We start from the raw sequence: 22130 nt of genomic DNA on the forward strand, positions 1-22130 counted from the left end.
TGCACCCCATGGGAGACCAGGAGAAGCACCTGGCTCCTGCCTTCGGATCAGCGCGGTGCGCTGGCCGCAGTGCGCCGGCAGTGGCGGCCATTGGAGGGTGAACCAACGGCAAAAAGGAAGACCTTTCTCTCTGTCTCTCTCTCACTGTCCACTTTGCCTGTCAAAAAAAAAAAAAAAAGCACCTGGGGGCAGCAGATGATGGAATTCCCTGTTTTCTGGCTGCGGTGGGCACTGGGGAGTGGGAGTGAAGCAGCGGATGAAAGATCTTCCCCCTCCCCACCCCCAGCCCCATGAGTTTGTGTGTATGTTCTCTTTCAAATAGACACATCTTTATAACAAAAAGTTGGGACCAGCCGGTGACATAGCAGGTTAAGCTGCCACCTGCAGTGCTGACATCCCATGTGGGCACCGGTTTGAGTCCCAGCTGCTCCACTTCTGATCCAACTCCCTGCTAATGCACCTGAGAAAGCAGCAGAGGATGCTCTAATGATGGTCTAAATGGCTGGCCCCCTGCCACCCACACGGGAGACCTGGAAGAAGTTCCTGACTCCCGACTTCGGTCTGGCCCAGCCCCAGCCATTGCAGCTATTTGGGGAGTGAACCAGCGGATGGAAGATTGATCTCTCTCTCTCTCTCTCTCTCTCTCTCTCTCTGTCTTGCCCCTCCCCCTGTAACTCTGCCTTTCAAGTAAACAAATGAATCTTAAAAAAAAAAAATGAGAGGCTGAGAAGCATCTGCAGAGGATGAGGCGCTGGGCACACGGCCAGGGACAGGGCAGTGCTGAGGAAGGCACGGGAGAGCAGGAAGCACCACGGGGGCTGCTCTGAGCTGAGACTTCTCTGAGCTGAGACTCCAAGTTGAGCAGTAAACAATCATTGACTTTGCAAACAGCGCGTTCTTTCTCAAACCAAAGAGTAATCTTCTTATGTGCACAGTGTGGAAAGGACAGTTGGTCCCAGGATGGTCTTTTCAGCCACGGCCGTACACACAGATAACAGTTATGGCCAGCTCTACCATTCTCTAAAACAAATGACAGATAAATCCGAATCTGGGTAACGCACACATTGGCACGCTATTTTCATCAAGTCCTTGTGGAATATAAAACTTTAATAACCCAGGTCATGGGTAGAGTAGGAAAAGGCTGTAAGAGTGTTTTAAAACAAATGTACTGAAGTCTTTGACAACTGGATTATTTATTCACATTGCATAAATTTTGATGTCTTTGTGTGTATAATCAAGCATGTCCTCCCAAAATACTTAGAAGAAACAGGAGGCAGGAATAGTAGATGTCAAGTTAAGTTGACCAAATTGTGCCTAAATGTCGCTAAAACAGCTAGGTCAATGATGAACTATTCAGTTCAGGTACTTCCTTCTGTTAAACATCAATCAATGGATTGGCCATTTGTTTTTCCTTCATTAGAAGCTTGGCTCTATGAGAGCAGGTTTATGTCTGTGTTCCCCACTGATGTATTTCCAGTACCTAGAACAGTGTTTGGCATACAGTAGACACCCAATAAATACTTATTCAGTGGATGAATGAGTGTGTAAATTTGTTGGCTGAGTGAATCACTTCCAGTCACTGTTAACAAGCAAGGCAGTTTCTATACTAGTTGAACTGAAATGCAGTTAGGCAAGCAAAGTGTGTTCATTTATTCTCCATTTATTTAGTTGTTCATTCATTCATTCAAAAAGCAGCTATTTAGCATTGACTATGTTCAAGTTACTGTGAGAGCAGACACCAAGTCACATATCAGAGACGCACTGATGGACAAGGACATTTTCCACCATTTGAGAAACTTTTGTGTCATGGAGAGAGGCGTGACCAAACAGAACAATTGGATAAGGTTTCAATTGCAGAGATAATCTCTCAAGTTTCCTACACTCTGAGATCCCAGGATACCTCCATTTTACGAGTGATTTCAGATAGTTTCTCTGATACATACAACCTGATGATACTGAGATTTAGAAGTTGAATTGTTTTAATGGCAAGGGCTTTAGGATGAATGCATGTTTTCAGTGAATTGGTAGTCAGAAACTTGTGCGATTTGAATTGCTTCTACTGCAATAGGTCATATGCCGGACAACGTACGCCTTGCACAGAGCTGTCCAATGGGCGGCCCAGGTCCAGGGTGGGGCTGGACCAGCAGCTGGCCATGCTGCAGTGCAGGTCACTCTCCTCCTCACCTCCTCCTCACTGAGCCCCCATGGTTCTGCTGCTGAGACAAGAGCAGTATGTGGAAGACGCGCAGCCCAGTCAAACTTGGCAAGGGCAACAGATATTACCCAAAAGTTCACAGAAATTAGCTTCAGGGGTAACAATCCCTTACATAATATGGACCTTAGTTTCCAAAAGGTTTCCCTCATGCATCATCTGATTGGTTGTTTTAAGATGTTAACCAGATTTTTTTGCTCACTCAATTCAACTGAGGTGCTACTGAGTCTCTAAGTGGGAGTGTCCTATTGGTGGTTAGAACTGGAATACCCTTTTTCCTTCACACCTCCCATGCTGGATACTACAACTCTGTGAGAGGACCACAGTCCTTGCTCTGCACAGGGAGAAGCTCCATGTTCCCAGATGTCTTGGTATAAAATAATTCAGACCCTGTGCCTCGAGACCCTCTGTAATGCCAGCAGCAGCCCGTGTCTGTCCTCATCACGGTAGGGACATTAGCCCCTGGGTCCCAGCAGTCGATCATCTGACCACTGGAGGATCGGTGCTCCAACCTGAATGCTTGCCAACTCCGTGAATGTATCGCAGTATCGTGAGAAGACAGCACTAGGGAGACTTGGGGCCATAACCAGGAGCAAAGGCTTAACGGGAAGCGGCAGCCTGGGACGGAAGGGAGACTACCACCACACTTGTACAGAGGGGGTGGCAGATGCAGTCCTCCTGCCCTAAGTCACACTGGGCAGGGCTGCCGGGGGACAACCAGCTCCACTGATGCTGTTTATTTTTCCAACCACCACCAGGAGGGGCTACTCAAAGGACATTGGGACCATCATATTCCTGGAAGCTTCTGTAGTGAGTGAGAAATGTCAGGTTGAGTCCCACTTCTACCTTTCCTGGTCTGTGTGGTCTTGGAAGGACCCCAGATACTGTACATCAGGTGAAGATAAAACGATGGCCCCCATCTATACCACCAGCTTTGGGGAGGATCAAGTAGGACAGCATGGATGAGAATTCATTGAAAACTTTCACACACTGTACAAATGGGACGACTTTCCCCAGGACAGAAGATGCAGTAAGTTATCCTCCACCAACTTCCCACCCTGCAGGGTCTGGGGTCCCCGCCCCAGCCGCTGACCAGGAGCAGGAGGTCGCTCGGCATGCCACTGCGGCAGCACTTTTAGGCCTCCCTACCCTGGCTCAGAACTCAAGGGTTAGAACCAAAACCAATAGGTGCAAATTATAAGGAAACAGAGTGTGGTTTCATACTAATTACTATAATAATAGCAGCCAGTATATCTGAGGGTACTTCAAAAGGTTTGCGGAAAATGGAATTAAAAGATAAGTTTATTTTGGTGCAAAAAAAAAATTGAAACCCATGCATCCGATGGGTCTTCAAAGAGTTCATGGGAAATGCAAATTATGAAGAAACTATGCGTGGATTTCCATTCTTTTTGCACCAAAATAAACTTATCTCTTAATTCCATTTTCCATGAACCTTTTGAAGTCCCCTTGTGTTGAGAGTTTGCTTTGTGCCAAGTACCCTGATAAGGTCTTTGTCTCCGTGAGCTCATTCGTTAAACAAAGTTATGGCCAATCATGCAGTAAGTATTTGTTGAGCATATATAATATGTCAGGCCCTGAGGTAGGGGTCAAGCCACAGAGATACAACCAGGCAGTCTCTATCCTCACAAAGCTCACAGTCTCACGGGAAGACAAAAACAAAAATATAATAATGCATGAGAAGGCCGGCGCCGCGGCTCACTAGGCTAATCCTCCGCCTAGCGGCGCCGGCACACCGGGTTCTAGTCCCGGTCGGGGCGCCGGATTCTGTCCCGGTTGCCCCTCTTCCAGGCCAGCCCTCTGCTGTGGCCAGGGAGTGCAGTGGAGGATGGCCCAGGTGCTTGGGCCCTGCACCCCATGGGAGACCAGGAAAAGCACCTGGCTCCTGGCTCCTGCCATCGGATCAGCGCGGTGCGCCGGCCGCAGCGCGCCGGCCGCGGCGGCCATTGGAGGGTGAACCAACGGCAAAGGAAGACCTTTCTCTCTGTCTCTCTCTCTCACTGTCCACTCTGCCTGTCAAAAAAAAAAAAAAAAAAAATAATGCATGAGAAGATACAGTAATGACATATAATGCCAAGGGAGTGGAGGACCCAGTCTTGCTAGGCAGTCAAAAGACAGCCCGGGAGTGAAGACTTGAAAGATGTATTTGTGACCAAGGCTAGATTAGCCCATCTGTGCAACATGGTAGAAAGAGTGCCCCTTGAATCATCAGTAGGAAAATAAATATTGCTCCATATCATGTGGGCTAAATTAGCTGCTCCAGGGGCCAGATAATGACACAAATATGATTGTGCGAAGCGAGATATTATAACGTATTTCATAAGCCGCAGTGATTTTTTTTCAGCTCATGAAAAACAAGATAATGCCCATAAAAATAAGATATTATGGCAAAATCGGTATTAATTACTAGGAGCCAAAGTGCACTGCTGGAGGCTGTAAAACTTTTAATATTCCAGAAGAAAGCAGTTCAAGTAAGAGGCTCGCCACGATCGCTTAATCGCTTGGCAACGACCCAGCCTATCTTGGTGAACAACAGAGCGAAGGCAGCACAATCAGTCCCCAACAAACAGTCCCGTGAAGCAATGCTAATTTGGCTGAGATGTCTGGGTGGGGTGAGGAGGGCCTACAACAGAAAAGGACCTTCTCACTGTGGATGAGCAGGCCTGGCAGACAGCTCATCCAGGGTTGGCCTCTTTGGGGCTTTTGAGATGCAATGGGCCATTGGTTCCCGAAGATCTGGCTTTTCCAGTTGTTGTTAGTACAGAGGAGCCACATAGGTCCTTGGTGGGAGCTGGAAATGTGATTATCTTTCCTGCTTGCTCCCTCCTTTTAGCTACACACACACACACACACACACACATACACACGCACACATGCACGTGTGCGCTCTGTGCTCGAAACTCCCGTCTTATGTAAAGGTCAGGATCTAACTGCTTCTTTTTCCACACTTTGAATGTGAGACCAATTTGGTGACAGCCTCTCATGTGCCATAAACGAAATAGAAACATATGCACATGCAGCGATACAACAGATCAGAAACGACATCCCTGCCGCCTGTTGGGTGGCAGCTGAAATCAGACATCTTAATGTATGATATTATGGGAATTACCCACATTAAGATAAAATATCTGGATTTAAGTAACTGTCTTTTGCTCTGAGTAACTTGAAGACCGAACCCGAGAAACAAAGGCAGGTGACCGGGGCGAGGCAGTTTGCTCCACCGCCCCTGAGCTGGGCTGCCGCTATGGCGGTGGTGCGGTGGTGCGGTGGTGCCGTGGTGCTGGCAGGAACACCTGCTGGGGGTTCTGTCGTCTGACCTGGGAGGCGGGGAATCTAGTTGCGTGCCAGTTCTCTGGGCATGACGGGAACCAAGCCAGCCTGCATCCAAGATGCTGGGAGTGTCTACCAGAAGCGTGCACAAGCTGTGTTGTTTTCCCGAGTCTGAAGCCCTCGGCGAAGGCCCCAGTCCTACCCCTTTACAGGGAGGTATGGTCAGTCCTTTGCCAACCACCAAGTACCTTCGCCATTCCTTCTGCTTCCCCTTTCCTCTCCTTGGACAATCTGCACCAGTGCAAACCTCTGCTTCCCTCACCTGGCCGGAACCTGGACTGCAGCGGCCCCAGCATCAGCCAGAGGCACGGTGCTCCCCTCTCTCAAGTGGCTTTCAAGACTCTGTCATGTCAAGCCTGCTCCTGGTTGCAGGGAGTCCCTCTTCTGCTCAGCTCCTTTGGGCACTAACGATGTGGGTCTCAGTAAGAGACTAAGGTTGTTTTGCAAACTGGTGAGGGGGCAGCAAACCCAAGAGTCTCCAAGGTTCTCTCTGTTATTCGTCAAAGGACCCCAGGCTCCCAGGCTTACCAGGGGGTGTCGCTCCCCTGGGCTCAGAATGAACCCTGGTGGCACCTGCAGCTTTGTGGTGGTTCATGCTCACAGCGTGTGGCCCGCTGCCTTCCAGGGTCTTTGATTTCCGTGGGAAAGGGAGGTAGGTGGTTTCCATCCCCACATAATGTTTGTTTTTGTTTGTTTTTCCAGCCACACTAGCTCCACCAAGTGAGCTCAGGCCCAGAAAGAAAAAACTTGCTGTAAAAGTATAGTACATCCAGAAGGACCCAAATCATTGATGTTTCCACACAGGCAAATCCATTTGAAGACTTAAGCTGAGATTGACCCTTGAATCTAGTAGACGGCTGGTAGCATGTGAGGTGTGAGATGGAACAGGACCTGGGAGGGGGAAAAGTAAAAGAATCCCCGTTCACGGGTGTGTGTGTGTGTGTGTGTGTGTGTGTGTGACAGAGATTCAGGTGCACGACACTGTATAATACACTGTCAAGAAACGGGAGAGTAAGAGATCAAAGAAGGGGGGCAGGGAGAGGCAACTGGGGGATGGGGCATCAGGAAAGAATCCGTGGAGGGGTGAGTCTTGAGAAGAGGAGTCACTGGGGAGGAGGCGGTGAGATTTCCAGTGGATGTGGTCCGGGCACAGGGAGAGAATTGGACAACTAAGAGCTAGCAACAGACCCACTCACAGGGGGACACTTATTCTGTGTCAGATGCCCTATAGATCACCAGGAAAGTGACAGACAAATTAAGACGGGCACTGGGCAGTGACCCATGCTTACGAAAAACACAAGTGGGACTGCATCTTAATGCAGAAATCACAAAAATGATTTCTCAAAGAACTAAAGACTTAAATGTGAAATACCAGACTGTAAAGCTTTCATAAGCACATGAAGGTGATCTTCGTGAGAATGGAGCACCAAAGATCTTTTTAAACAGAGCATGAAAGCATTCATATTGAATTCAAAAACACACAAACTTAAGTACATCAAAATTAAGAATGCATGTTCACCGAAACAATGGTATCATGAACGTGAAAAGACCAATAGCAGATGGGGAGAAATACATTTGCCTAAAATCGATTCAGCAAAGTGTTTGTACCCCAAAATGTAAAGATCCAAAAAGATCGCTAAGAAAAAGTAATTCACGAGTTAAGTAGGGGGGAAGATATGAAGACAGCCTGCAGTGCAGAGTGAGGACGGGCAAAGGGCCAAGGTGGGTGGCACCTGGGCAGCTCAGGGGCTCAGCGAAGGCAAGGGCAGGAGGGAGGGTCTCTACACTCTTGAGAGGGTGGGCAAGTGCAGAGATGACCTACAACCCGACCTCCACCCTCTGAAACTCCCTCCAACAGCCTGGCATTAAAGCCTGGGCTCAGATAGCCACTCACAGGTCACAGAGGAAGGCTGGACAGGACACAAGTAGCTGGGAAATGATATGCAAATTCGTGTTCCATAGGAACCCACATCCGGGCCCTTCTATACTAGACCTGTGGCCTGTGCACTTCCTGGGGAGCACAGGTAGAACCTGCAGCAGCCTGGGTCAAATCTGGCTGGACTCGGCATTCAGCACCCTCACTTGACCCCACAGCCCCTGCTATTTTCTTGTGATGGCACAGGGGCGGAGGAAGCCTTTTCCTTCGGCTGTAGCCACCACCACCATGAGATCGACGGCGCTACCCTGCGAGGAAATCCTGCACCGGCCCCGTTGCCTTGAAAGGCTGAGCACTGTTTCTGTGGGCTCTGAAACAGAATAATTCATTAGTCAGGGAAGAACAATCGATATCACACGCCGACAGATTATACACTGACTCTGTTTACCCAGTGGACCCTCTCTGATAATATTATTTATGATCCTAAATAACTCCATCGGTGTTCAATAGAGCTGGGGGCACCTCTGGGACCAGGACACAATCAAATTATGAAGACATATGGTTTGCTCAGCCCCGGCAATGCTCAGACATGTTTCACTGATGGTCGTCCCAGTCCCATAGTGGTACACACCGTCCTGACCAGCGTAGCGCGCCGGAGAGGCCTCTTCTTCGGGAAGGGGTCCCAAGGCATAGGAGAGAGATGTGGCTGCCCACGGAATTGTGCTCTGGCTACTTCCAGATTCTCTGAGTGGAAGGCGCTTAGAGCCATTCGGTGGATTCCAGACTAGCACTGTTATTGGGACGATGCTGGGCTTTTGCCCATAAGAGGGTAGGGAATGTAAGTGGCTGGGAGAGCAGAGTGGGGCGGTGACTTTCCTCCCCCCAAAATGAAGTGGCATCAAGGTCCCAAGGTCTCCTAACAGACCTCAGGCTGCAGTCACAGCAGTGCACACTGGGAGCCCCTCTCACAGACTAGAGTGTGGAGGGCAGAGAGTGGAAGTACAGAAGCAAGGCCACATCATGTTCTGGTTCTGCCAGTGGGCCTTCCCCTCGCGAGGAAAACAGCCCGACAGTGGGCATGACTGCCATCAGGGGAGAGGAAGGGCACGGCTCAGGACCTCCCAGGCTGAGTGTCCTGGTCGCAGCCTGGTAGGGAAGCCCGGAGGCTGAGTGGAGCAGCCCAGCCTCTTGGGTTGTAACAGCCTTTCCATGGGCAGCTGCGACCCTGAGCAGGTGCCAGTACCTGGCATTCACCTTGGAAAGCTGCCCTTTTCAAATCCTCTGCATGACAGCCCTGAGAGCCTGGTGGAGAAGACACTGCTGTACCATTTGTTAGGTGAGGCAATGGAGAGTTCCAGGCATGCACACCCAGCCCCAGTACCAGGAACCCCAGACTCTCCATCGAGCATTCTCTCCACCAGCCAGGCAGCATTTCAATGGCCAGGTCTGGGCCACAGGGTCATCTGTGGCCAAGGTCACAAAGACGTGACCCACAGTGCAGCATGGGACAATGTCCTCCCTAGCTTCACAGTTCTCCGGCTCCATTGGCAGCCCGATCTTTGCTGACAAGTCTCCTGCATGCTCTGACTTCTCTCGTCTCCTTGTCTTTCCCATTCTCTTTCCTTCCCTCCTTCTGTTTGGTCCTCAGTTATTTACGGAACACCTGCCATGTTCCATACACCCAACAACAATCGTAAGAGAAGACAATACCTCCTTGGTCTACTAGCCAGGGATGAGACATGCCCACAGCAGCCCCAGGTCAGGTATCGAAGAATCTATAAGGGAGGCGCAGATCGCGTGCTATGGTACTGTGATATCTGTTCTTTGAAATCATGGGGCAGCTTTGTGTTCTGCCCATCGCTTTACATTATTCAAGGAGGAAAGTTTTCCTGCCTCTAGATGTACTGGGATAAATCGATGGCTTCTATGGAACATTCTTGGGAATCTAAAGTCCAGTGACTCCCTAAGTCACATTTGTTTTTAAAGATTTATTTATTTATTTGAAAGTCAGAGTTACACAGAGAGAGGAGAGGCAGAGAGAGAGAGAGAGAGAGAGAGAGAGAGGTCTTCCATCCGCTGGTTCACTCTCCAATTGGCCACAATGGCTGGAGCTGTGCTGATCCGAAGCCAGGAGCCAGGAGCCAGGAGCTTCTTCCGAGTCTCCTATGTGGGGGCAGGGGCCCAAGGACTTGGGCCATCTTCCACTGCTTTTCCAGGCAATAGCAGAAATCTGGATCGAAAGTGGAGCAACCGGGACTCAAATCGGTGCCCATATGGGATGCCATCATGGCAGGCAGTGGTTTTACCGCTATGCCACAATGCCGACCCTTTCCTTTGACATTTATGTCCTGGTCTGATTCCTTGTTTGGGTGTACAGTAGTCTGCTCTCTCAGGTTCTGGACTCCGGGTTGCAAGGTTAGAGCAGGAAGAGGTGGATCCTGGCCAGAGAACTTCAGGAATATGGGGATATGGTGGTCTCCATGGATGGAGAAGGAGGGGCATGAATAGGATAGGGCCAAGGTCATGGACTCCAGGCTCCTGGCATGCACCAATGGGAATCCTGCTGGGACTGGACCAAGATCACCTCTGGCTTCCTTTTTCCCGTGTTGCTCTGCTAGGATCTTTGGAAAAGTGAGCCCTGATGCTGAGAACATATTGTCTGGGACCACTGCTGGAGGAGGTTCAGATTTCCTCGTCTTCCAGATTTCACTGGTTTGGCTTGACGATCTTTAATGTGCTGTTAATTCTTTGGATTCCTAAGAAGGGGGGCACATCAGACTTGGAGTTGAACTCTCTCATTTGTGTGGTGCTGAGGAAGTTCACACACCCTCCCACAAAGACAATCTGGACCCAAGGGCTCCAGGAGTTCCCCACCCTGCTCAGGCACAGACAGGGCCTCTGCCTGAAATGCAGCGAAGGGAGAAACTGGGGAGAAACTCCATCTCCTTCATCTTGAACTTAACTTGGGCCATTTGGGCTCTCTTTAGATTTTAATTCCTAAGGGTTAAATACTTTGGTTTTGGACTTTAATCTCTTTGGGATTTAATCTCTAAATTTGATAATGGGAAGGGTTTAATCTGCAAATTTGGGGCATCTTATTTTGGCATTTATTATTGAAGAATCTGTATGCATTTTTTATAAGCTCTTTACGCATTTTATTATTGAAGTATCTTCACACTGCTATTAAATCTCATTACAGAACCTCTGATGAGTTTATGGGGCCATGTGGCTGGACATAAATTTGGATTGAAATGGAACAGGCTCTGAACTTTCAGCCTTGGGCACAGCATAGCTTTGAAGTTGATTTCGTTAACTTGTTGTTCTGGCCCATTTCAGAGCCTTACCGGAGCAAAATCAGCAGTGTTTTGTGATGGTCCCAGGGAGACAATGGAAGGAACAGAGGCTGGTGCTGGGGGAGCAGCCGCAGGCAGGTGGGCGGGTCTGGATGGAACCTTAGCTCCTCTTCTTCCACCAAGCAAGATGGCTGACCAAGTATTCCAAGATTCCAAGTTCAGCCCAATCAAGACAACCAGGGGGTGGGGTGGGGTGGGGGTGAGTGGCTTATCCCCTCTCTCTGTAGTTTTCCCGAAGACACACTCCTGGCCCCTGTCTGCTCCATTCCTCACCCAGCCAGGAGCGATATGTCCCAGGTTCGAGAGCAACTCTCTGTCTTTCCCCAACCTCTCTTTTCTGGGACACGCCTGCCTTCAGAAGGGAACACAGGATCTCTGCTATCAGCTATGCAGTGAGGTTAGTGAGCCATGCTCTGCCTGCATCAGGGAAGCCCAGTGTTTTGGGGAATCAGATCACTTCAGGGGTGGGGCGGCGAGTCATGTGGGTCAGACAAAACCCACAGCCCCGCTTAGCATTATTGGTAATAAGAGGAGATTTTGATCTCCATTTCTCTGGCTCTCGTTCCATCACCGGAGTAATTCTGGACTCAGAAATGGGGGAAAGTGGTGCTCCGTGCGGGCTCCCCTCAAACCTGGGAGGCAAACGTCTGTGGCCAATAGCAGAGTGATTTCTCAGCTGTGAACTAACAGCTTTCTTTTGGAATGAATCGTGCAGTTTCAATTTTCCACTTCAAAAACACACACTTCAGCAGAAGTCACTTTACAGCAAATAAAAGAAGGAATTTCCCCGGGGAGAGGGGCTTGCTACTTAAGGAGGGTCAAGGGTATGACTCGGGAACCTCCATTTTTCCCAACTGCGAAGCCACGGGGAGGTCTTCTTGATTGCATCGCGCTGTAGCCAATAAGGCAGTGGTTTGCAGAGAGCTAGGGAGGAGCGGTGCTCTGGGGACGACAGGCGTCCTAGTATCCACAGGTTCTGGGGGACAGCAAGGCAGGGCTGGCGATGGCAGAGTGGCTCTGGCCCACACCAGAGGCAGGGGGCATGAGGTGGGTGTTGATGTGGGGTAGCGTTCTCGGCGCATCTTCTACTTGGAGCTTTGGACACAACGGGACCACTGGGACCAGCACCTCACTAAGCTCCCTCCTGGGCCCCAAGGCCCCTGTTTATCATCATCCTCACTGCCAGCCTTCACCCTCGTCATGAACACTCCTATTTATCAAGCACTTCTAAGTGCTGGGCTCCGTGCTCAGCCCTTGCCCCGTGTTAACTGCCCACAACGATGCTGTGAGATGGACACCATTGTCAGCCTTGTTTCTGACGGGTAAACTGAGCCTAGAGGAAATCGAGCTAATTCAGACTTAATATCCCTTATACTCCGTACAATAAGTGTTTTGGATTTTGATTTTTTTTTTTTTTTTTTAGATTTTGGAATATTTGCATATTCCTAATGAGCGACTTTAGGGACCTAGTCCTAGACTAAGCATGAAATTCACTCATATTCACATATACCGTATACAAGGTCATTTTATACAATATATTGTAGTGTGCCTATTTTCAACTGCAGCCCATGACAGGAGTCAGAAGTGGGGTATTCCATTTGTGGAGTCATGCTGAACGTTTCTGATACTGGAACTTTTCGGATTTCGGCTCCACTTGCAAACGGTATAGCCGGATTCTACCTCGGACCCGTGTCACTCCAGACTCTGTGCCACTGTCCAGTACACCACTCAGAGTGGATGCCCACTGGGTGTCTTCGTGGACACTGCCAGTGACAAGGGGCTCACCAGGTCCTGCGCCTCCCTTCGCACACCGCCACGGCGCAGTTGATTGAGGCAGGGCCCAGGACTGCTATGCAAGGACTGGGGGCTAGGGCGGGGTCAAGGGCTGTGGAGCCAGTGTTTCCAGAATGTAGCCAGGCTTGACCTGGGCATGCTGGGAGCTGCATGGCCACGCCCCCTGAGGGGAGAACCCCGAGGGACAATCCCCCCACCCCCCACCCCATGCCTTCTGTGAGCTTCTGTTCCACGCCAAGGCTTTGCTCCTGGTGGGGTTTCACCTCCTCCTCCGGCCAGCCAGGCGTCCGGGCTGCAAGATGCCATTCATGCCCCCACCACTTGTGCTCACCCACTGTCCCTGAACACATCCACACACTCAACACCTTGGGAGACAGCTCACAGAGGAAACAGAAGTCACAACACAAGACGAACACAGGCGAGGACGACGCTCCTGGTTTCTGACTAATACATCACAGAGCAGAATTCAAGTCCTGGGCCCAGGCGCCACTTGTATCCGGCGCCCACTCCAGCCCTACCCAGCTCCGCCCGCTCTAAGTGACAGTGAACTGAACACAGGCAGTTGGCCAGCCAGATGCGGCTTCGGATCCGGACTCGGTCTCTGTCGAGCTGTGTGACATGACTTTGCCTGTCAGAGCTTCAATTCTGTCCTGGAAAGCTAATGCCCATTTCACCCAACTGTGGGGCGCTTTGGGCACCATGTCTGGGTGTCGACGGTTTCAGTCACTGGTTGACACTCTAGGGGTCTCTCTTTCCCACCTGGGCCTGCTCAGTGCTGAGTGATTTTGTTAGTTAGAGGGGGACAGAGGGCTGATGGATACCCCGGCGTGGATGAGGGCCCCTGGGCTTCAGGCAGACACTCAGCTTCCCTGGGCAGCTCCCTGCTCGTTCTGTGCCTGCCTTCCTTCTCTAGCGGGTCTCCTTGTCTCTCGGCAGAGGATGGAGGGACAGGGGCACACGTGCAAGAGCCTGTGGCAGAAAGCGGAGCGGCCCCTTGGAAGCCCCAGTCGCCATGGCCAGGCCCACTCCTCATGGTGTCTGTAGAGGAGGCAAAGTATGATTTCCCAGCAGGGGAGGGTCCTGGACTGCTGATAAATATCCCCCATGGTGGCCCCTGGACGAAGGCCCTGCCCGGGGGTTTTGTCTCCGCCTTGCTTGTGTTGCCCCCAGCAGGTCTCTGCAGCCTGGACTCTGCTCCTGTCTCAGTGTGGGGACCCCTCCTTTGCCTTGAATACACCCCACGCTCTTTGATCGCCTTCTCTTAGTAGCAAGTCCTCTCTAGGCCCTGCCCGACACTGCCCCCAGCACAGGTGAACCCCAATTTGTCCGTCAGTTGCACTCTCCGGTCCTCTCCACAGCCGCCTCCCCGTTCTCTGCTCCCAGGACTCGTAGCACAAGCCTCCCCTGAGCACCTGCATCGTGCGCCACCACCTGTGTCCATCCCAGCCCCCCCACACACTGAAGGCGGGGACGGTCCTATTCTTCCCCAGGTCCCCAGTGCCCAGCCCAGTGCTGGACAAATAATAGACAATTAACAAACCCTTGTCGCCCGGTCGCATTCAGAGCTGCGTGAGCCCCAGCCCTCTCATTGCACCTCTCCTTCTTTCTTCCCTCCCTTGTCCTATCGCTGGCCCTGCTGTCCCCTAATTGAATTTTTTCTGGACAATAACAAGGTCAGAGACAACTCAAGAAATGAATACACTGCCTGTGGATAATCAGGAGTTGTCTCTGTTCTCTTAGGTGAGGACTATTTTGGGGATACCATTTATCTCCCCCTCTTCCCACAGGTCCCACTCCAGGGTGGGTCGTGCCAGGGATAAAGCCAGCTCCTCTAATTTGGTGGAGCCCAGCGCGGAGCCAGGCAGCCCACGTGCCTCCTCCTGCTCCTCTTACCTCTGCAGGCAGCTCTGGGCAAACGAGTCCGTCTTCATTAAGACAATGCACACCTGTTACCTGCGTGAACCCTGCCCTTCTCCCCGGTGGCAATTAGCCGGGCTCTGGCTGGTGGAAACGCATTTGCTTCCCCTGCTCTGAGCCCTTCTCGTTGTTCAGGCTATCAGAACCGCCTGCCCAGGGGTCTAGCTGTCCGTTATTATCTCGTTGGCCTTGCCATCCTGCCTTTAAAGCATCCCTTGGAGAGGAATTTTAATGTGTGCCGAAGACAGCAGAGGAGTCGGGGGGACGGGGGAGCTAAGAGCTCGGGGTTCCGGGCAGGTGAAGGGGACCTGCACTGCATTGTTTTAAACTTCAAAGACATAGCTTCAGGAGCCCTGCATCTATTTATTCTGTATTTCCAGCAAAGGTGAGGATGGAGTGGGGGCACCGGTTCCCCAGGGCCCGTCAGGTGTGGGTACAATAGAGCTGCTGACATGGTGGGGGTCAGGATGGGGGGAGGTAAAAATGCAAAATCACCACTTGGAACAGAGCAAAGAAGGGGCACTTGTGTGCTCGGAGAAATCATTGTGTTCAACCACCTGCCTCCGTGAAGCCTTCTTTTCCTTCAGCAAGGCACAAAGCGCACAGGGCCCCACTTCAGTGCCGCACACTGTCCCGGTGATGGCCACGGCCAGGACAGTGTTTCTGTCCTCTGTATTCCCCTGCCCTTGCCCGCCAGGGACACACAAGAAGTAGACTCAATGTCCTCACTTTTCCGAAGGAGTGACGATGACTCGGAACTGGAAGGAAGCCTCCCAGGTCGCACCACTGTGGGTGGCTGAGCCATCCCTGCCTCCTGGGTCTTGTAACTCACGGCCCATGGTCTTTGCAAGTGCACTGCAGGCTCCTAGAGCAGCCAGGCAGCCCAGCTGAGCATGGCCTCCCCCTCCGACTTCACCCTCTGACCGCCTTTCTCAGTTCTGTGCCCCCAGCCATGGCCATGCCCCGGCCCCAGTGAGTGCCTAGATCAGATCACAGACCTTCTCCCGACTCACCCCTCAGCCAGATACACCTGCGTATCAAGAGAGGCAGAGCCCCAGTTGGCTCCTGTCCCTGGCCTGGCCCTCAGCACGCTCCATGACAGTGGGTCCCAGGGAGTGCCCAGTAGTCCCAGAGGGCACCAACAGTGCTGTCAACCTAGAGCCGTTGTCCCGCCTGCACTGATGGGATCTGGAAATCGCCTTCTCGGTGTTCGGCATTCAAGGACAGAGGCGCCTGGTACTTCTGCACACAAGAGACATCCACTGCCCAACTCTAGCTCCCGGAGTTGTCCTATTCTCCCTGCTCCCAAGAAAGTCCGCCCTGGCTCATCACTTCTCCTGCAGCTCCAGTCAACCCCATGCCTCAGCCCCTGGTTTCGGTTGGACCTTGACCATGAGTCCAGCTCCGCTGACCACGGCCTCTAAGGCTGGCCCCTCCTGTATCTGTTCTCTCGTTGTCCAGCTCACATCTGGGACCTTCAAGGGATGGAATCTGTCTCCTCAGCCTGCCTGGATCCGGCGTTTGATTGATAGCTGCCATAGGTCTTGACTTCCTCTTCTTGCTAATTCTCACTTCTAGAAATGTCCTCCCTGCTCCCAGCTGTGGGTTGCCTCCAGCCGGCCTAAACCCTGCTGGAGTCAGGTAGCTCTGGCTGGAGACACAGCTCTGTCTTAGCATGGGATGCAATAACAGAATACCAGAAATCCAAGTACAAACACAATAGACACGCACTGCTTGCCGTTCTGGCTGCAGTGAAGTCCAAGATCAAGGGCTTGGCAGACCCGGTGTCTGGTGGGGGCCTGTGGCCTGGTTTATAGGTGGCTATCTTCTCACTGGGGCCCCACGTGGTGGAGAGGAGACGGTGCTCACTAGGGTGCCCTTTGTAAGGCCCTCATCCTATTTATGAGAGCTCCACCCTTGGGGCTCAGTCACCTCCCAAGGCCAGCAAGTAGGGAGAAGTTAGGGTTTCAGCCTAGGAATCTTGGGGCCCCAAATGTCCAGACAATAATAAGCTCCTAACACTGCCTGTTTGGAGAAGCAAATATACACATATGATTTATTCTTTATACCTCTCATTTTCTGTGACTTTATTTTTATGACAAAATAATATGTGCTTGTTACAGAAAACATAGAAAATTTAGCAATAAAAAGCATAAAATTGGGGCCGGCGCTGTGGCATAGTGGGTAAAGCCTTCCGGAGACCCGGAAGAAGCTCCTGGCTCCTGGCTTTGGATCGGCACAGCTCCTGCCGTTGCAGAGTGAACCAGTGGATGGATGGCTCTCTCTCTCTCTCTCTCTCTCTCTCTCTCTAACTCTGAGTGCCTCTGCCTCTCTGTAACTCTGCCTTTCAAACAAATAAGTAAATCTTAAAAAAAAAGCATAAAATCCATTTATATTCTAATCCATACAAAGCCACACTATTAATAGCTGGGAGTAAATGCTTCCAGGGTTCTTTATGTGTTTGTAGAAATGTCCGTAGCCATGGAGCTAAATGCAATCAGCGTTTTTAAAGTGGGTTGATACATAGCGCGTATTCTTTACGATTGTGGTAAAAGGCACCTAATGTGGAAATGACTCAGCATTGAGTTAAGTATATTCATGCTGCCGTGAGGCTGGTGCTCAGAACCTTTTCCTTGGAAAAGTGAAACTCTGTCCCCACGAAACAGCTCCCTGTTTCTGCCTCGCCCTCAGCTGCCGGCCACCGCCAGTCTGTTTCCTGTCTCTGTGAACTCGGCTTCTCTGGCAACCTCACGAAAGTGGGACCACACAGTGCTGGCTCCTTCTTGTGACTGGCTAACTTCACTCAGCATGATATCCACAAGGTCTGTGATTTCTGTAGCGCGTATTAGAAGTTCCTCCCTTTTTGGGGTTAAGTGATATCCCTTTGCAGAGAATGGTACAGGTTTTAAAGCTCAGTGAGCCTTAGCTTCTATACAAAATGCAGGAAATAGCAGCAGCAGCCACCCTGGGTTGTTGTTAGAAATAAATAAATCGACAGGTGCAAAATTCTATTTGGTATATTTTAAGTATTTCATATTTGCTAACTACTGTCATCATTATTAGTCTTTTATTCCATCTGTCCTGAATGACAGAACTTTACGGTTTTCTAATATTATTGTTATTTATTGTGTACCTTCTATGTTCTGAGCATCTATCAAGTTATTTCACATTAATTATCTTATTTAATCCTTAATAACTTTATAATATAACTTAATTATCTCCTCTATGTTTCAGAAGAGTTAACGGAGGCCCAGAGTACTTGTAGAACTAAGTGAGCAGCAAGGCAGGGTTTCAAAGCCAGTACTGGGGCAGTGTTGTAGCACCGAGGGCTAAGCTGCCACCTGTGGCACCCGCATCCTGTATGGGAGCACCACTTCGAGTCCCAGGTGCTCTGCTTCTGGACCAGGGAAGGCAGCATAAGATGGCCCACGTACCTGGGCACCTGCCACCCATGTGGAATCAGTGTTCTGGGCTCCTGGTACAGCCTTAGTCATTGCAACCATTTGGGGAGTAAACCAGTGGATGGAAGATATTTCTCTCTCTCTCTCTCTCTCTCTCTCTCTGCCTTCCAAATAAACAAATAAATCTTTAAAAAAGATAACCAGGGTCATGTGATTCCCAAAGCCATTCTCAGCAGGTGCAATGTCCTGGCTTACAGAGGACCCAGGGAGGAGGTGGATTTCCTTTGCCACCCATCATTGCCCATCGTCATGGCAGAGTCTCCTCTGTTACCACGGTAGGATCTCTAACAGCTGGAAGAAGACTTTGGTCAGAGGGGGCTTAGGCAGGGACTCCCCTCATTTGCAGAATTCCGAGCTCAGTGAGGTTAGTAGTTGTATATCACACATGCCTACACGTTGGACCGTAGGTTTCCAGAAAGAGGAGGCAAAGAGAGCCCTGTTGGTAGAAGACTTTAAACGAGCAGCAGACTACTTTTCACCAGGATCTTAACAGGAGGATCCCCTCTGGGCTGTCCTGTTACTCTGGCTTGTTGAGGTTATATATATAATATAATATATATTATATAATAATATAATAATATAATATATAATATAATAACTCACCTATAGCCGCGCAGCCTGGGCACCACTCCAGCCAATCAGCTTGCATGGGGACAGGCCCGGAACTTGGCAGGGGGCAAGGGCAGCCCTGAGAGGCCGCCTAGGGCCCCCTGGGCCTGTACCAAGGTCCGCGACAGAGGGGTGGGGGAGCTACCCTGGACCGTACCATCAGTACGCGGCTATAGGAGAGTTTCTACAGTCTAAGTGCATGGGAGATAAGCTTGGGGGAGAGAAAGGCAAGACCTAGAGACCCCAGCACCGTCCCTATGGGTTGTGACCAGCTGACACACCATTACATTCACACTCAAAGCACCCTCAAGATGTGCCCAAGAAATCACAAGCTGAAATGGCACTATGCCTGTCCTAGAGGTTGCTACCCTAACTGCATTCTCTCTGGTCTTTCTCACGCATCTAGTCTGTTTGATGCAGATCAGCCAGAACAGAAAGAGATAGCAGAGAGCCAAGAGCCCTCCCCTCCCTGTCCAGGACAGACGTGTGTGGGGGAGGGTGGGCTAAGTGGCTTTGACCATGTCTATATATACCTGTAAGAGTGCTGCAAGGGGTGACTTTCCTGGCCTCCAAGCCCCTTACCCTAAAGGACCTGGCTTCACGGGAGCTGGTCCTGTCCCACCTTTGGCCAAAATCCAGCTTCTATGATTTTGGAAATTTATATAGAGAGCATTCCACCTGTGAGCCCAAGAGTGATTGAGCAAACCAGCAACAGGGCAGTGGGGCTCCTGTTACTTGGGGGCATCATTCAATGCCCAGCTGGGCCACTTACCTGTCTTAGGACTTGAGCTCTCCTTCGACTCAGGAGGTCATGATAGGAATGATGACTGTAACAATAATAAAGGGACCAGTTCTGCAAGGATACAGGAGAACCCCTTGGAAAGCCAATGTCAAAGCATTCCACAGGCTAGGCACGCCTGCCCTGGTAGTTAACTGCATTCATGCCAGAGTCGGCAGGGACCTGGAAACGTGTGACTGCTTGGCTTCCCCCAGTCCCTGTGGGCCATCGACAAGGGCTCAAGCCCTCAGCCAGCAGATCTGTCAAAGATTAAGAGGAGAAGCTCTCTCAGGAGCTTGGTGAGAAGTTGGTGTACAGAGCACTTGGTGACAACTCAGTGGCCATTTCCTCCCCACCTTAAAATTGTGCAACCTTGCGGTGAATATGCTGAGTTTCGCTGGTGGCACTTGTCCTCCCTGCCTTGCAGAAGTGTTCGCTGGCTGTGCTCTCCACACTCCCAGCCCCCGGGAGAGATGGGGCTGCACCGGGTCAGCACCAGGCCAGTCCACCAGAGTCCCGGTCGGCCATCTCATCTAGCGCCCCACTCCCACCCCACTCCCTAGCCTGAGGCTCAGCCTGAGCTCTGAGGGCCCCGAAGAAAGAAGATTCTCACTAAGGGAGAGGCAAATTGCCCTCCTGGTGTAGAGTCAGCTGCCTGCTCAGCGTTCGCCTGGGAGCCCATCCCGCCCTGGCCTTCTCCCCTGTGAGACAGCAGCCGCAGGGCGAGGAGCTGGGGCCAGCCTCCCCATCCATGTCCTTTACATGGCTTTGCCTTTTGCTTTGTGTGTTTTCAGTTCATCTTCTCGGGATTGGTAGCTGGAGAGCAGAGAGCTTGCAAAGCTCAAATATGAAGACCCCAGAGAGCCTCTCCCGATCCCCCCCTTTGCTTGCTCCCTTCTAGGAGAAGGCAGTGGGGATCCTGCCTCCAGGGCTTTGGGGAGGTGCTCCATGCCCTCTGGAGGCTTCCGTGGAGAGACAGCCACAGAAGATGAAAAGGAAGAACCGGAGAAGCAGAGAAAGGAAGAAAGCAGGAAAAGCCAGGAGATTACAAGGGATCAAGCAGAGGCGGCCGCAGCACACAGCAACCAGGCAGGAGTGGGGCTCCCGCCGCGGTGCGGGGCTGGAGCTGCCTGGCAGCTGCTGTGAGAAGCTGCTGTACTCTTGAAGCCAGAAGAGGCATCTGTCTGTCAGCAGGGCCGCAGGGACCTCAGGCAGTGCCCAGCTCTCCGAGGGCAAGGACAGGGCATCTGCCTGCCTTATCTTAGTCTATGGGGCAACAAGTGTTTATCTGGAACATCTGTGCATGGGGCAGACATCAGACAAAACCCATGTGTGTGTGTGTGTGTGTGTGTGACATTCCTCAGTGCATGGACCACATGCACTCACCTCTGTGCGTTTCTCAATGCCCTCGTGTAACCAAGGGCCAGAAGATTATATGCGCAATCTGAAGCCACCATCAGCCACCAACCTGTGCCACCTCAGCAGAAACCACAGCCCTCCTTTCGTGGCTTGTGGACTCTGAAGTTGGGCAGTAGTTCAAGGCCATAGCCATGTCCTCTGCTGTGCTGAATGCCTGACTGACACATGGTCAGGACCTACTGGTTACCAGGGACTTCCACCCTCAGACAGTTATGTGATCTTCACAACAAAGTATGCAGTGCGCAGAGACGCTCCCCTCGTGGTGGCAGCAACCAACACCCACCGTCCCCAGACGCCTGCCTTTTGAAGTCAGATCCAGCATCGTCTGCTTTGCCTACAAATGCACTAGGTTCTAGTGTCTCTGTTTTTGTGGCTTCTCCTCGTACACTTCTACCTTCCCAACTCTGAGGGTCAGAAGCGTGCAGGGCTGGCCCGAGGAGGGCCCCGGCTTTCCCCATCCATGGCCTTGGTAGCTGAATCTATCTGGTCAGGACGAAGGTGGGCTTTCTGCCAGGGCCATAAGCCTGCAAGTTCCGAATGTCTGTACTCAGAGGGAGTTCAAGGTTGAGAGAAGTTCTCTTGGAGGGAAGAGGTGCTACCATCAGAACAACTCTTTGACATTGTTCTATCGAAAGGTGGGATTTGGGTCATGGCCCAGGCCTCGCTAAGGTGAGAGAAGGGGGAAATGAAGGAGTGACAGAGGGGAGAGAAAATCATGAAGCCAGGAAGGACAACAAGAAGGAGGGAAAGGCAGAGAGATTGAACAAGGGCCAAGGGATGAAAGGGACAGAGAGGTGGAAGAGTGGAGGGGACGGGGGTTAAGACGAAAGGCGAAATGCGGTCTAGAGGAGGAGCTGGGCTTGCTCTGGCCCCCCACCCTCAGCTGGAGCAGTGAGGCTGCAGGCTGCAGGCCCCAGATCTGCCCACCTCTCCCGGTGCCAGCGCTGGCCTTGCACGCACAGCTCTTGCCTGCAGCTCAACACCCTGAGCTCCTTAAATAGCTTTGAAGCGCACTGAGTGGTGGATAAACATTTGTTTCACAGCTCACAAAGCAGAGCTGCTGGCTACCGGCAGGTTGGATGTAATGAGTTCCATTCTGGACCCCGGGGAGCATTTAGAATGGGCTCTTCTTTGCCCAGGCTGACAGTCAAGCTGGTACCAGAGGGAAAGGGGGGAAAATCCCACCACGCTAATCCCTTCCCCACCATCCCTGTCCAAACCTGGCCCAGAAGCCAATGACTCCATGGGGCTGGGGCTGGGGTGCCCCGGGGACCATGGGTGTGGCTGCTGGGAAGAGTGACATGGTCACCTCCTTTCTCTGTGTCCTCCGAAGAATCGCTTGGCCTCAGGAGCAGCCCAGCAT

The sequence above is a fragment of the Oryctolagus cuniculus genome, chromosome 1 (assembly GCF_051225735.1).
Source record: "Oryctolagus cuniculus isolate XC-2025 breed Fujian yellow rabbit chromosome 1, ASM5122573v1, whole genome shotgun sequence".
Taxonomy (NCBI): domain Eukaryota; kingdom Metazoa; phylum Chordata; class Mammalia; order Lagomorpha; family Leporidae; genus Oryctolagus; species Oryctolagus cuniculus.